General features: G+C 36.1%; 1 long non-coding RNA gene across 4 annotated transcripts; it reads left to right on the forward strand.

Moving 5' to 3' along the window:
* Positions 1-40: 40 nt before the first annotated feature.
* LOC111093659 lies at positions 41-6,171 on the forward strand. 4 transcript variants are annotated; one of them, XR_005382717.1, is made up of 4 exons: positions 41-727; positions 970-1,001; positions 3,846-4,018; positions 6,112-6,171. It is a non-coding gene; the product is annotated as an uncharacterized LOC111093659 (long non-coding RNA). The 4 variants fall into 4 exon arrangements; XR_005382719.1 differs by having other exon boundaries at positions 41-519; XR_005382718.1 differs by lacking the exon at positions 970-1,001 and having other exon boundaries at positions 42-727.
* Positions 6,172-17,398: the final 11,227 nt, after the last annotated feature.

The following is a 17,398-nucleotide window of genomic DNA, read 5'->3' on the forward strand; positions in this document are numbered from 1 at the left end:
CCTAGACTTAAAGTCACAAAGCCTCATTTATGCCATATTCAATTAGTCAAAAGAGTCACAGGGCTAGCCAAGATTCAAGGTGGTAGTACTATACTAGGGCATGGATACTGAAATTCAGCCAGAGACTCATTACCTATTCTTTGATTAGGGTAGAGTCCTTGTTGCTTGAGCATGATTCTGTGTCTGTCAGCCATCAATAAAGGAAGCCATCAATAAAGGAAGTCATTCATAGTGATATAGAATACGGGATTTATTATAGGGAGTAGCCATGCAATTGTGGCAGCTGGGGAAGAAATTTCTGTAAGGCCGCCTTGTCTGGTGACGGTCTGGAGTTGGCTCAAGTAAGCTGTTGGAGAGAAAGGATTGACCCAAAACAGGAGAATGGAGACAAACTAGAACATGAGAAGATGTTCCGCATGAGGACAGACTGCGGTCTGTCACTTCCTCCAACCTTGACAGCCTAGGTCTTTTGCAGAAGAAGCAATGAAAGACTGAAAGAAACAGAAGGAAGGATGGCAGGTAGGGGAGCCATGGGCCCAGCTGCTGCCCATTCCCAGAAAGAGGAGCCAGCAACTTAGCAACACTGCTCACGAACTCCAAGGATGCCTGGTGCCCACAATGACCTTCAGAGCTTCACATCTCCAGCTTCATTTTCCTTTCTGAATCTCCCACGAACTTCTTTTTTGGTCATCTCTACACCAGAAAAATACAGTGAAGGAGATTCTGGGTAACTTAGGTCCAGCTTAGTTATGTTGATATCAGTACAAACCATTGTAAAGTTCTTCTCCAATAATACAAAGCACTCTCTGCAGCTGCTGTGAATATCTGTGCATTGCACTGGTGAAATGGATTGTAGAAATGTAATTGGTTTTTGGCAAGAAAAAAAAGACCTTTTCAGAGGCACCCAAGGGAGAGTCTCTTCACTGCTTAGATATTTACTAACCTTCAGTTATTTTCTTTTTCTTATAGCATTACAAATTTCACATGAGTTCTTTCAGCAGGTAACTTATGTATTTCTACTTTTATGTAGGTTCAGACGGAAAATATTTGTAAAGAATATTGCTGTGGTTAGAGCTACCCTGAATATGTTTCGGCTTAGAATGTTCTGTTATAAGGAAACAATTTCAATACTGTTTCACTGGTCAACAAGACCTCACTGCAAGAATATTTTAATTCCTACTATATTATAACAAATCTCTCTAAGCAAGAAAAAGTAGATTACCCAATGATTAGACCCTCACCCCTCTAAGCAGATATAAAGAGGAGATGAGCCACTAAGAAGTAAGCTCAGCATTTTGATGGAACAGAAGGAGATGGAGCAGGGATCCCTGGGTGGCGCAGCGGTTTGGCGCCTGCCTTTGGCCCAGGGCGCGATCCTGGAGACCCGGGATCGAATCCCACGTCAGGCTCCCGGTGCATGGAGCCTGCTTCTCCCTCTGCCTGTGTCTCTGCCTCTCTCTCTCTCACTGTGTGCCTATCATAAATAAATAAAAAATTAAAAAAAAAAATTTAAAAAAAAAAAAAAAAGAAGGAGATGGAGCAGCGAGGGGCAGACTGGTAGGAGTGTAAGGAAACACCATGGTTACAAAGCAGAAAGGCTGTAGTCTGTGAAGAACATCTCTTCCCTATGGATGTGTGACCTAGAAATTCAACCTAACGCCTAAGACCAGAGCCTCAGCGCCAACACTCTCCAATTGTGGTCCCTAAGGGATCTTTTTATGGCATCTACTGTAGGAAGAGATAACTGGGGCAAAGGTTGAGAAATTGGGGGCAACAGGAATAAGAGTGTCACTTTTTATTTTGTTCACAGTATTATTTCAATTTTTAAAAGTACCCAGTGTTGAGTGCTCATTTTGATTTGGCCTTATGATGGAGTAGGAGGACTCAGATAAGCTCCTCCCCTGTCTTTGATTCCTCTAGCTAGCTCAGAGGTATTTGGAGCAAGATTGCACTGAGAGACCTTATTATTGGGTTCAATCTGTTGCTCTAAGGGAACATTATGGATTTCAATTGTTACTTTGAGAGAATATTCTGGATTCAATTGTTACTCTAAGAGGACATTCCAGATTTGAACACTGGAAACTCTCTTCAAAACTGTGTTGACTTTCATGACAGTACCACAGTTGTCTCTTTTAGCAAAACATGGAATGATGAGAAAACATGGCACAGTAGAAAAAGCACAGGAAATTGAGTCTTGGCTCTCTTAGTAGCTCTATGGCGTTTTTTTTTTTTTTTTTCTGTTTTGTTTTGTTTTTAAATTCTTATTAAATTGTTATTTTCTTTATTTATAAAGCCAGTTGTACTAATTATCTCTGTGGAGGTAGAATCAGTGAGGAGAAAATTAACTAGAGGAAAAATGTTCCGAAAGAGTGGTTTGTTCCTTTCAAGTATACTCAGGTTTTACTTCTAACCAATGTTCTGTGGGTTGAAAATCAGCACGACCTGAAAAAGGATTGCTGTCCTCATTGACACTCCACATCTTCCCATCTTTATTTATCTCTTAAACTGAACACTATCAGTATGTTCACCATTGCCCTGGCTTCACTTGTCTGACATATAGCTGCAAGAAAGAAGAGAAAAATGAATAGCCAAAATGAAATAAAATCATGTGGAGAATTGTAGTGATGGTGATATTCTAAAATTCTAGGATTATGTATTATTTTAAACCTCTCTTTCAAACATTTCCAAACTTAATTCCAGTATATACAAAATATGTGCAGTGTCTATATTTCAATATACACAATAACCAGCAGTTATACCTCAAGTGGATATAAAAAGGACTCTAAGAATTCTATAGGTAAAAATCATGCTTTCTAAATGTAATTTAACCATCCTTTTTAAAGGCAAATGTACTTATTTTCCTTTTGTTTGATTTCAAGAGAGTATTCAAATTCTTTATATATCAGGATTTTTGTTTTTTGGCTTGCAATCTTTACAAGACTAAAACTTAGGAAGATTATTTTAATCTCATGTAGCCACTGCTATGTATTTCATGAAGTATCTTTGCACTGTGTTTGAACTCAATTCAGGAAGATCCTTATGGGTTTTGTGGGCAGAGAACTGTTGGTTGAAGGTTGGCAAGGCTTAACATGGGGGAAGGAAAATGTAGTTACTCAAATCATTATTATTCCCTGTCCCCTCACCTTTACATTTTTAATGGTTACAAAGACAACTTGAGCCACCTGGATGGCTCCGTATGTTAAGCATCTGCCTTAGGCTCAGATCATGGTTTCTGGTCTTGGGATCCAGCCCTGCTTCAGGCTCTCTACTCTGTGGGGAGCTTTCTTCTCCTTCTCCTTGCTGCTCCCCTTGCTTGTGCTCTCTCTCTCTCTCAAATAAATACATAAAACCTTAAAAAACAAACAAACAACAAAGAGAACTCAATCCTAAAGAGAAAAAAAAATCAATCCTCACCAACATGGACATTCCTATTGATTTTTTATGTGAAACAGTGATCTGTAGATAATTATTTAGAAATAGAAAAAAATATTAGCTCCTTTAGGTAGGATCCTTCATAACCAAAACACCCATTTTTTTCTCACTTAGGTGGATTCCTCCTTGACCAAAAAGTCTTTGTCAGATTGAAAAATGAAATAGAAAGTAACAAAGGATGACCAAATTCATTTCTATTGGCACACACTTACAACCAACTGTCTTCTAGGTCTTACCTAATCTTTTCTTAACATTTCACATAATAGTCTTTGGCATCTCAACACTCTATTTAAAAACAAAGCCCATTCCTTTTTTTTTCCCAGAGTAGTAGAGTGCTTTGCTCCAGAAATAAGAACGAAATAAGTGCTTCCAAATGCTTAGATCTTCTTTTCTGGACTTGTTACAACTTTCAGCAGGGATGCCAGTCTGACTCCAGACCACAAGAGTATCTGGGCCATGCGTGGGAAATACGTCAGCACCAGTGTGCATGGTTGGGAAGAACAAGTGTGGCCTAATACTGCTCACACTGACACAGGTGGGCTACTTCTTCATCACTGGAGCCACATGTCAACTATTCCCACCCAATGTAAGCGCATTTGTGGCCTTGGGCCAATTCTGTGTGACTGTGAAAATGCATTATTTACCTTGAAACTATGTATGATTTCTCAGGATGGAAAATTATTTTCTTTACTGGTTAAGGACCTTTTTCTTTCAATGTTGAACCCAATTCTTCCATCCAATTCTGAAATAATCAGAGGATAGTTTTATAAAATAGGATTTGTTTTGGAAAAACTGAAGCTCCAACGTTGAAATGTGGCTGGTTTTGCTCAGTGGGACTAGTTTAACTCTTAGTTGAAGCTCCAGAACTTAAAGTAGATGTGAATTAGCAGCAGAACCTATAGCAGCAGAATTTACTGTCTTTGGGTGATACCAGCCGAGTTAATGAATAATTTTGTTTAGAAAGTAATTTAGGCAGCCTTGATGATCATGAAATATTCATATGAATGCTTCGCATAGGGAGAGTAGGAGTTAAAGTGATTTCTAACCATCTCAAAACAATTGGGTGGTGTTCGTAAAGGATTTTGAGATCCAATAGTAAAAAATGATAATTTTGTATTTATTAATCAGGGGAGGATATTACCCCCAAAAGATGGGCATTAGTATGGAGAATGGGACAGTAATCTAAGTCACAGTGAAATAACCTTATCTCTATGGCTAAAGAAAGGCAGATGGGAAGCTAACAAATGGTGTAAAGAGGGATAGTTGTATTGAGTGCTCACCTGCTGATCCTTGGTCCCTAATGGACCTCTGATACTAGTACTGGTGTCACATTTGTGTGTGTGTGTGTGTGTGTGTATGCACATGTATGTGTGTGTTGGGTAGTCCTGAGGAGAAAACCAGAACAAGAATAGATTTGGCATTATGTGATGATTACTTCAGGTCAGAAGATAATTTTACTGGGATGTCAGGGTGGCTCCATGGTTGAGCATCTGCCTTCAGTTCAGGTCATGATCCCGGGGTCCTGGGATCAAGTCCTGCATTGGGCTCCCCATGGGGGAGCCTGCTTCTCCCTCTGCCTAGGTCTCTGCCTCCCTCTCTGTGTCTCTCATGAATAAATAAATAAAATCTTTGAAAAAAAAAAAGAAGATAATTTTTCTGTGTTGCAATGTGTTGGCTTTGTTTTTTTCTTTTAAGATTTTATTTATTAATTCATGAGAGACACATACACACACAGAGAGAGAGACAGACAGACAGACAGACAGAGGGAGAAACAGGCTCCATGAAGAAGCCTATTGTGGGACTTGATCCTGGGACTCCAGGATTATGCCCTGGGCTGAAGGCAGGTGCTAAACCGCTGGGCCACCCAGGGATCCCCAGCTTTGGTGTTTTAAAGCTTTCTGTGTGTATGTCAGTAAAGGAATTGGTAATTGGAAATGGATATCAGAGTAGAGGAAGAGAGAAGTGGTTCATAAAAGCTTTTAGGAGGAAGAGATTCTTGAGTTGAATCTTGAAATTACTAGGATTAAATTTGGTTAAAATGAAGAGAGAATATTTTACGTTGAGGAAATGATACATAAACAAACACATAACACATAGAGAAAGGTGAGTGAGAGTGATCATTTGGGTAACAGCAAATAGGAAGGGAAAGGGTGTGGTCTATGGGAGGAAATAACAAAGGATGTGGGCGGAAGTCAGATGATGAAAATTTCTGACTGGTGCACTCCAGCTACTTGAATTTTATCCTGCAAAGAATGGGGAAATGTTTAAGCAGAAGGACATAGTCATACCCTAATGGTAGAATTTGGAAAATTGATTCAAGAGGGTCAAGTTGGAATTAGATGCAGTCAGAATAATTCAGCTAGGAAATTATGAGGCAATAATACTCTCCTAAATAAATGCAAATAAACTCTCATCAAAAATTTCTCCAAGTAAATACTGGAATAGTTAATTTTCTGTACTTTTTTTTTGTCAGAGCAATATGTTGCTTTCTAATAATGGTAGTTTAAATATCATATATATATATATTTCCAAGTCATTTTCGTGTGTGTGTGTGTGTGTTAGAAATGATTAGTAAGTGTGCCAAATAGTTATGGAATTAATATTTTGAATGGTCTTGTGACTCTCAGATGTTAAATATTTATTACTTCTTTTTTTAAAATTTTTATATATTTATGATAGTCACACACAGAGAGAGAGGCAGAGACATAGGCAGAGGGAGAAGCAGGCTCCATGCACCGGGAGCCCGACGTGGGATTCGATCCCGGGTCTCCAGGATTGCGCCCTGGGCCAAAGGTAGGAGCCAAACCTCTGCGCCACCCAGGGTTCCCAATATTTATTATTTCTTACTGATACTTCAGAAATAGTTTTAATGTCATTCAAATTCATTGAAGATACTTAAATACTCTAAGAGATCTCTTTTATTTTAGTTCCTCTCAGTTTCGTCTTTCACTTAAATTGGAAAAGGTAAAATTTTTTAGAATTTCAGAAGAGAACAAAAATTAAATAATTGTAACATAAGCTTATCTTCCCATTTCCTTCAAATCTAAGAAATAAGGTTGATGTGCCCACTTAAAAACAAGTATTATAGTGCTAGTTAATACTACTAAATAAAGTTTGACATATACCATGGAATATTATCCAGCCACAAAAATAATGAAGTCTTGCCATTTGCAATGACATGGATGGATCTAGAGAGTATAATGCTAAGTGAAATAAGTCAGTGAGAGAAAGACAAACACCATATGAGTTCATTCATATGTGGAGTTCGAGAAACAAAACAAATGAGCAAAGGGGAGAAAAAAGAGAGAGCCAAACCAAGAAAAAGACTCTTAACTCTAGAGAATAAACTGATGGCTACCAGAGGGGAGATGGGTGGGGAGATGCATGAAATAAGTGATGGGGATTAAGGAGTGCATTTGTTGTGATGAGCACCGTGTGTTGTATGGAAGTGTTGAATCACTATATTGTACACCTGAAACTAATATTACATTGTAGGTTAACTAACTGGAACTTAAATAAAAACTTAAAAAAATAAAGGACATGAGTTACCAAAAAAGAAAGAAAGAAAGAAAGAAAGAAAGAAAGAAAGAAAGAAAGAAAGAAAGAAAGATAGATAAGAAACAGGCCCTCCTATGAAGTAGAATGTTTTTGCTTCTTGGAAGGTATAATTAATTAAGACTACACTGTATACTATAAAGGATATTGGCTTTCTAATCTCAGTATACTTTATTTCTTTGAAACCAATTCACATTTGAAAGGATTTCTTTTGTTTGTTTTATGAAAGGATGAATTCTAAAAACAGTTATGGCTATTCTTTATATTTAAGAAAACCTCACACAAAAAGTGAAATTGTACATTTTTGTCTATATTTTATAGGAAGAATCCTTTTCTAATAAAAAAGGAAGGAAGGTGTGATAATGTTCTGACTGGGACAACTTGATATCATCAACCAATGTCTAAATGTTAATTTAATTCTAAATGAAACGGGACTTACATGAACATTTTGACAATCAATAGAAGAAACAAGAGGCAAAATCATTAAGGTGCCTGGTCATGGAGTCACTTTATCTCCTTAGTTCACACAGATATTACTTCTCATTTTATGAAACCACCACTACATGTAACACCAGCATATGCTTACCATATGCTTTTTTTATCCTCAAGTTTGTTGCGTGGATAGTATGTGTAGTTCCTAGCACAGAATGTGTATAAAGTATGTTACATGGGCCAGCATCATATAATTTCATGTAAATTCTGCTAAAGGGCAACATTGGAATATGACAGTAAGAGATATAGAAGAAGATTCTTTCAGCAAATTATTATTATTATTTTTCTTTCACCAAATTAAAAACCCATTTCCCCTCCTATCTATGTTTGGTATTTTCCATTGAGACACATTGTTCTCTAAGACAGGAGTTATCTTTTTTTTTAAGATTTTATTTATTTATTCATGAGAGACACACACACACACAGAGAGAGAGACGCAGAGACATAGATAGAGGGAGAAGCAGGCTCTCCTGCAAGGATCCCGGTATGGGACTAGATCCTGGACCCTGGGATCACACCCTGAGCTGAAGGCAGATGCTCAACCACTGAGCCACCAGGTGTCCCAGGAGGTTTCATTTTAACATTTTCCTGAAGATTTTAAAAAAAGTATAAAGGAACTTTATTCTGATCCATTATAAACACATAGGCATATCAAGAAAAAGCCAAACTGAGAAGCTCAACAGAGAGATGATATTACAGAAGACAGTGTTGAACCCCTAGGTTTGTAGCATATCTCTGTGGGCCTCACTCTTTTTTTTTTTCATGAAACCAAATGTTAAGTGGGGTTATATCAAAATCACGTGGATCCATTCACCATGGAAATATTTTTGTAATTGCTTCCTGGAGGAGCTGCAGAGACATTAGTATTTATATGCATAAATGTCAAGCTTTTCTAAATTTTGCCTCTTTTGGAACACAACACGAAAGGCCAAATCCAGTCATCATGGATATAACAGAAATCCCTATATAGCAAAAGATCTCTGAGGTCAGTTGCTTCCCAAGTTTAAACTATAGCAGAATTCAGACTTGTACAAAATTTAACTTGTATTTAGGCAAACAGTTTTTTAAACAAAGCTTATAAAAAGGCTATCAAACCTCCCTGGCATGGTGTTTAGCCTTATAGACCTAAGACTTGGTGGAAGAAAGGAATGAAGTGAGAAAAAGAAAGAATTGAAAATAAGAGAAGCTGGAGAGTAAGAGAAAGAGATAGGACTTCTCGCTAACAAAGAAAGGTCTTGAGTTCAAACTGGCATTTATCTGACTGTGGTCAGGGGTCCAGTCACAGAGAGACATCCAAACTAGAAGTAAGAGACTGGTAGAAGGAAGCTGTGAAAATGTTCTGACTTGGACAACTGGATATCGTCAATGAAAGCATTGCCCTTTAGACTCTTCCTTTGTTTCTTTTGTTATTTGGTAAACTTTTCTCCACCTGTATCTCTGCGCTGAAACACAGATATCTGAGATGTACAATGGAATCTTGCCCAAATATTTTGTGAATTTGTTTTTACTTTCATTGGTCAACTCATTATTTTATGGTATAGGGTTTAAAAAAATGTCAATATGCTCCAGGCTCACAGTTTATTTTAAAACTAGGTTTTCTGTCATGATATCTCCAAATATTTTTGCTTACTTGTATATGAATTCAGTATCTTAAAATGGCATGTCCTTAACTTAGGTGGTGTAGAGATTTGGGCACAGTGGGTTAGTTGTTCCAGCGCTTTTCCTTTTTCTTTTTCTTCCAGGATTTCTCCTTTTCCTTCCTTCCTTCCTTCCTTCCTTCCTTCCTTCCTTCCTTCCTTCCTTCCTTCCTTCCTTCCTTCCTTCCTTCTTTCCATCCATCCATCCATCCATCCATCCATCCATCTAAATAAAATGCAGGTTAATTAGGGTGCTTGTCTTGGACTCTTTTTTCTTCCAGGACTTTTCTTGATTTGAAAGCTTTATTGTATTTAAATATCCAAAGGAAATGAGGTTTCAGTAGACTTCTTTATACTCTGAAAAATTTTGTAGAAAAGGAAGTACATTAATATATGGAATGAGGTAGCCAAAGTGGTTTGCTTCTTCTGCATATCACTACATTGATGGCAATTGTTATTCTAATACCTTTTACTGTGCTTCAAAGAACATTTATAGATGCTATCTCATTAGCTTAGTAAGGCAAAGAAATCAATGTTCACACAATCACTTTGGTAAATACTCAAAGATACTGTCAAAGACATAATAATTCACACAAGCCATGAGGAACCCTCTGAAGTTCCTTTCCCACTCTGGGTGAGGATTCTATCCAGTGAATTAAATTTTGAGATCAGTACATTTCTTTCCTTCAGGCCTATTCTTAGTCTTTCCTCTCTCCCTCAAACTCCTTTGAGATCCATGTGAACACCCACAGTATTTTGGCATCTGAGACAAAGACTGATGTAGTGATTTCCTATCTCTTACAGATAGTAAGTGGAAAGCTGGGCTTGGAACTGCAACCAAGGAGAATTCTTCGTTGTTGAAATCATCAAATGTCCAGGCGGGACACCTGTGTGACTGAGTCTGTTGAGCGTCTGACTTGATGATCTCAGGGTCCTGGGATTGAGTCACGCATAGGGCTACATGCTCAGTGGGGAATCTGCTTAAGAATTCCTCTTGCTCCTTCCCCCTCTACCCCTCCCTTGGCTCTCTCTGTCTTTCAAAAATAAAATAAATAATTTTTTAAAAAATAAATAATTTTTAAATAAAAAGTTTATCCACCTTTCCTTTAGTTTTGAATGTCTTTTCTGGCAATGAGCATTTAAGCTGACAAGATTTTAAAAAACTGCCATCCTCTTGGTATTTCTTTTTCTATTCATATCATTTGGCATGGTGTGAGGAGCACTTCTTTACAGGCTTCCAATTCTTTTTTCAGGGACATTTATAAGAATGACTATGTAGGAAAATGGCAAGACCTTGGGCATAATGGTATCTATTTATAGTATACCCATTGTATGATACACTCTATTGTTTATTTAAAATGTATGGTACTTACAGGGACCCTTCCCTCTCTGGGAGAGATATTCTTACCACCCAAATTTATCAGTGTTGGCCATATGACTTGCTTTAGCAAAGGGAATATAAGCAGAATGGACACATCCCATATCAGAGCATAAGGTTTCAGAGCCACTCCATATATGGCCATTGTTCTTCACCTGTTCTTGTAGAACATTTCTCAGATTAGGGCCACTCCTTCTGCTTAGGTTTGAGAATACAGAAAAGTATGGGGCAGGGCCACAGCTAACTCACAGCCAAAGTCATGTGAGTGAGAAATAAAACCTTTGTTGTAAGTCACTGGGGTTTGGAGGTTGGTTGTTCTCACAACACAATAAAACACATGCTGACTGACAACACATATTACATGTCCAGGGGCCACTGCTTGCATACATAATGGCTTTTGATACATTTTCCATGGATAATTTTGACATAAATATCTTTGTCAACCGGGTAATACCTGATACCCAGACGGGATGTTGCACCAACAGCTAAAGCTATAACTCTATATTACTATTCACAGATCTTACAAAAGAGAAAGGAACATGAGCTTCTATTTTAATGTTATATATTTACTATCACATTATGGTTGATAGAGAACTTTCATATACATTATCTTATATTCACAACAATTCTGTGTAATAGGTGTCCTCATCTCCATTTTTTATAGAGGGAACATTGCTGAAACTTAAAGAACTGGAACACATTTTCTCAAAATTCTGCATTATTAGTAAAGATAGACAAGGAATAGAAAGAATAGGTCGCCAGTTCAGTGCTTCTCCTCCTGCCCACTATTTCACAGTCATCATCACATGTGACTTCACTGTATGATTAGTTTTCTGTTAAATAAATACTTAAATTTGCAGATGAATTTATAAGTACCATATTTAAAATCATTTTAGGGATGCTTGGCTGGCTCAGTGAGTTAAGCATCTGCCTTTGGCTTAGGTCATGATCGTGGGGTGCTGGGATGGAGCCCTGCATTGAGAGCTCTCTGCTTCTCCTCCTTCTGTCGCTCCCCCACCCCCTGCTCATGCTCTCTCTCTCTCTCTCAAATAAATGAAATCTTAATAATAAAAAATGAAAGGAAAAAATAAAGCCACTTTAGATGGACATATATAGGAAATTTTGAGGATTCAGTTCTTTCTGCATGAAAATCACGTGTCACGGAGGTGTAGAGGTTAAAATGAAGAGAGTGGAGTGAATTATATTCCTTAGAAGCTGTCCATTATACAATGATAGGGATGCCATGGGCATTCAGAAATTAGGAAATATTAATGTTTTGTTCAGCTTTTATGCCTACCCATTGCTTCTTAGTTACGGCCACTAAATTACAGTAGTGAAATTGGACTAAAACATGATCTTGCCTGATTTCACTAGAGCTGGTTCTTGCTGCATTAAGTAGCAAGAAGATGACAATGCTAGTCATAAATATTATGTGATATTCAGATAGCTATTGGTAAATCAGAGTGAGTCCTACTCTATATTTCTATAGCCAGTTTAGTTTTGCTACATAGGCTCTAGTATAACAAAGTTCAATGAAAATTTTAGTTCTCTGTTTCATCCTCTCCTTTCTCTTTGTGTGCATCTGATTGCTGGTGGATGAAGAGGGTATAGAGTAACTCTGCCATGGAAGTGAGACAATTTTTCTGTTCTAGAAGTAAGTTGTGTGACCTATAAGTTGACATGCTTGATAAATGTGCATGTTTTTTATTTTTTTTTTATTTTTTTTTATTTTTTTTTTTTTTTTTTGTGCATGTTTTTTAAAACTTGCTTCTCGCTTCCTACTCCATAAAGATCTGTGCGTATATATACATGTACATATTATGTTTCTAAAATTGGCCCTGTATTGCTTTAAATTTGTCTTGACTGTTGTTGCTATATTTAGTTTTTATATATAATTGTTATATATAATTGTAAAAATTTGATGATTTCAAACAAACATTATGATGTTACCAAAACTGTTTTAAATGTGGTAAAAGTTTCTTGGCCAGGCTAAAAATTAACCAAATATATTTTCACCAATTTATTTATTTATTTGTTATCATAGAACTTCCTCCAACTGAATATTCATAATAGAGTAGAAAGATCACAATGGCAACATAAAGTAAATAATGGGCAAATTTTATTTGTTAAACAATGTCATTCAGATCTGTATTTGATCATATGTTATATACTAAGTTCAATGGACAGTAATTAATATGATGAAAAATAAGAGGCTGCAAACAATTAGCATATATTATTGTGCTATATCCAAACATCCTGTTATTAAGCATTTCTTTTGAATGAGTAAATGCCTACCCTAATAAATACTTACAGTATCCAACTAGCAGCTTATGAAGAGGACACGAAGTAAGAGTTCTTTTTTTTTTTTTAAGGTTTTATTTATTTATTCATGGAGACACAGAGAAAGAGAGGACAGACTCAGGCAGAGGGAGAAGCAGACTCGATGCAGGGAGCCCGATGTGGGACTCGATCCCAGAACTCTGGGATCATGCCCTGAGCCAAAGGCAGATGCTCAACTGCTGAGCCACCCAAGCATCCCACAAAGTAAGAGTTCTAATGGTTATTCCCACAGAGAATGGGGAATCATCTGTTTAGGTGGACCCCACCATATTTTATGTCAAGATAGTAAAACCAAATCAGATAGAAGCCTTCTGAAAGACAGTTTCCTTTGTAAATGAAAACATCAGTAGACTGTAGGTTTAGGCTTCAGAACTGTTCATTTTAGTTCTAGAATCATGTTTCATCCACTAGGAAATGCTTTTATCTTCCATTCAAGGAAGATATGACATGAACAGTGATGGCACAGCATGCCCAGTATAAGAGATTATACATGACATGCAGATGCTTGAGGTTTGTGTAGTGTAGAGATGGAGACAATGTGTAAAACTGGGGAGATAGAGCTAAACAAAATCGAATTTTAAAATGAGTTTTCCTTTTGCTAATTCTAAGGTTTTTGATCTTGTAGAAATTATGAAATCCAAATCATTATAGCTCTCTGGTAGTTGTGCTTCTATATTCCTAATAACAAGTATTATCTTATTGAATGAAATATTTTCTTTGAACTTCAAATCCTGCACATCGATTTTTCTTGTATAAGTATTACAATTATAATTTCAAGTTAACTTGGTTTATCTTGCTGCCTGATTGATTTCAATCATATAATTCATATTTCTAAATATTTGGAGATTCTTATTGAGGTTCATGATCATTGTTATATGCAACTGGGCTATAACCAAAATTTTGTCTATGCCATGTAATAGGATGTAAGAATAGAGGTAGTGGTCTATATGTAGTGATTTTGACAATAGGAAGGTAAGAAGGAGTTTCAGTTATGGACTAGTATGATACTCTGTTTCTAGCATTGTCTTTTCTATATTGATTCAGCAAAGAGAGAGAAGTCACAGTAAACTTGACTTGTCTGGTCTCTATACACATCCATCACCAGTAACTGAGATAATCATGAGCAAGGCTGTTTTCCCAGTTATAAAATATTATCATAATTCTGAAGTCTAAGAAAGATATTTTGGAAGCAAAGACCTTCCTTATTTACTGGAACCCTTTTCTCCTTTCACTGTCTAAAAAAATAAAAATTATAACAGGATAAAGTTTTATGATGTTTGTAATTTGTATTTTAATGGAATTTGCAATTAACCCAAATGAGAATAAATCACTATAATATATAAAAATTTCAGATAAAGATTTACTTTAAAAATTTATTAGAGCTTATATTTTAAAGTTTTAGATGTATAGAAAAATTTAAAAAGAATTAGTATAGAATTCCCACATACCCCTTCACCCAATTTCACCTATTATTAATATCTTACATTTGTATGGTATGTTTGTTAAAATTAATGAGAAAATATTGATATGTTATTACTAAAGATCATTTATTTAGTTTTCCTTAAGTTTTGCCAAATTATTCCTTTCTGTATCAAGATCCAATCCAGGATTCCATATTATATTTACTTGTTATGCCTCTTAGGCTCCTCTTGGCTGTGACATTTTCTGGTACTTTTTGGTTGTTTTTGATGACCTTGATAGTCTTGAGGGGTACTAGTAAAATATTTTACAGGATGCCCCTCAGTTGTAATTTGATGTTTTTCTCAAGATTCGACTGAGGTTGTTAATTTTAGGGAAGAAGAGGATAGAGGGTAAATACTATTTTCATCTTATTACATCAAGGGTACATACTATCATCATGATTTATTACTGATGCTATTAAACTCGAGCACCTGGCTGAGGTAGTGTTTGTCAGATTTTTCCATTGTGACATTACTCTGCCCCCTCCTCACCCTTTTCTATAGTATACACTTTGGAAGGAAGTTACGACGTGCAGTCCACACTTAAGGAATGGAATAGCTACATAAATTATTTGGAATTCTTTAAAATAGAGATTTATTTCTTCCCCACCTTTAAATATTTATTTGATTATTTATATCAGTATGTACTCCTGGATATTCATTTATATTATACTTTGGGTTATAGTCCAACTACTTCATTTCCTTTGTTGCTCAAAATGTTCCAGTTTTGGTCATTTAAAAAAAAAAGATTTTATTTATTCATTCATGAGAGACACACACAGAGAGGCAGAGACATAGGCAGAGAGGGAAGTAGGCTTCCTGTAGGGAGCTTGCTGTGGCTCTCGATCCCCAACCCCGGGATCATGCCCTGAGCTGAAGGCAGACGCTCAACCGCTGAGCCATCCAGGCATCCCCAGTTTTGGTCATCGAGATCGATTTTATTTGGCTTCTGTTCCTTTGAGATATACTACCAATATATATATTTTTGGAGCATTTCCTTAATTTCTGACACCATAAAATACTCTAGGATTATCTTGTAGATTTTGTGCCCAGTCTAAGAATCAGTCATTTTTCCAACAAAGCCTAGTTTCTTTTATAGGAGAATGGTATTAAAAACCAAGATTTAGGCACTAGTGTTCTTGTTTCTATTGAGATGTCATTACTTTAAAGACTTATCGGCTGACAAAGCAGGGACGTATGTGTGTTTATACTAACCCATGTATATGCACTTATCTATATGCATATAACCTAGGTAGATGCACATCTATATGCAGATGTGAAATTATCGGCACCTATTTTAAGCTATACGTAAGTTCAGACTGATGTCTCCAAAATCAATTCAATACCAAGTGGATCATTCTAGCTTCCTCCCCATGCTTATCTAAATTCCCCTCCAGCAGTGAGGAACCTGGGTCCTACAATCTAACATCAGGTTACTAAATTGTTTTATTGTATACATGCTTTATGGCCCAGCAGGTGATCTATCACAGTGAATATTCCATGGGAGTTAGAAAAGAATGTGAATTTTGCTGTTGTTGGATAGAATATTCTATAAATGTCAATTAGATCCAGTTATTTAGCAATGTTGTTCAGTTCACCAATATCCTCACCGATTTTCTGCCTGTTTCATCTATCAAGTACTGAAGGAAAAATGTTCAAGTCTCCAGCTAATAGTGAATATGTCTGTTTCTTTTTTCAGTTCTATCAATTTTTGTTTTATGTATTTTGATAGTCCATTGTTAGGTACATATGTGTTAAAGATTCTTGTCTTTTTGAAAAATTGATCCCTTTATCATTACATAATGCTCCTCTTAATCCCTGCTAACTTTCTTCATTTTGAAGTCAGGTTTACTTGAAATTAATGTAGCTAGTCCAGCTTTTTGTTGTTGTTGTTGTTGTTGTTGTTGTTGTTGTTAGTGTTACTATGCTATATCTTTCTTTATTCTTTTACTTTTAACCTATGCCTTTCTATTTCGAGTGTGGCTTTTTTGTGTGTGCCTGTGGACAATATATAGTGGTATCTGTTTTTTGTCTACTCTGACTCTTTTAATTGATACAGTAAGATAATTCACATTGAAAGCAGTTTTTGATGTAAGCAGGTGAATATCTAACGTATTTGTAACTTTTCTTTTTGTTACACTTGTTTTTCACTTCTTTTTTCTTCTCTTTTTCTATCTTTTTTGTTTTATTTTTTATTTTTTGCCTTCTTTTAATTGTACAATTTATATAATTCAATTTTCCCTTCTCTCTTTAACATATCCATTTTACTTCCTTCTAAATTTCTTTTAATGGTTTCACTACAGTTTGCAGTATAGATCTTTTTTATGAATCTACTTTTAAATAATACTACTTCATGGGTCGTACTAGAGTTTTATTCTTGGAATTTTTTAATAGTATTCCCCATTTTGCCCTCCTATTCCTTAAAAATTATTGTAATTCATTTCACCTATTTACTATAATTAGAGTACATTATAATCTTATTACTTTCATAATGTTTATCCATTAGATTAAAAGTAAGAAAAGTATTTTGTATCTATATTCCTTCTCCAATTCTTTCCATTCTTTAGGTACATCTAAATTTCAGACCTATACCCTATACTACTTTCTTTCTCCCTGAAAAACATCTTTTTTTAAAGGCTTTATTTTAGAGAAGTTTTAGGTTCACAGAAAATTGTATGGAAGGAAGAGAGATTTCCCTTATACTCCCTCCCCTCCCATATGCATAATCTCTCCCACTATCACCATCCTCACCAGAGTGGCATTTTTTACAATAGATGAACCTATATATATATATAATAGAGGCATTTTTACATTTTTTACAATAGATGGACCTATATTGACACATCATAATCACCCTAAATCCACAATTTATCTTTTTGGTTGCTGTACATTCTTGGGAAACATGTAAAATAACATGTATTTATTATTATAGTATCACATAGAGTATTTTCTTTTTTAAATTTTTTTTAAATTTTTATTTATTTATGATAGTCACAGAGAGAGAGAGAGAGAGAGAGGCAGAGACACAGGCAGAGGGAGAAGCAGGCTCCATGCACCAGGAGCCTGATGTGGGATTCGATCCGGGTCTCCAGGATCGCGCCCTG

This window comes from Canis lupus, chromosome 32, assembly GCF_011100685.1.
Source record: "Canis lupus familiaris isolate Mischka breed German Shepherd chromosome 32, alternate assembly UU_Cfam_GSD_1.0, whole genome shotgun sequence".
Classification (NCBI taxonomy): Eukaryota; Metazoa; Chordata; class Mammalia; order Carnivora; family Canidae; genus Canis; species Canis lupus.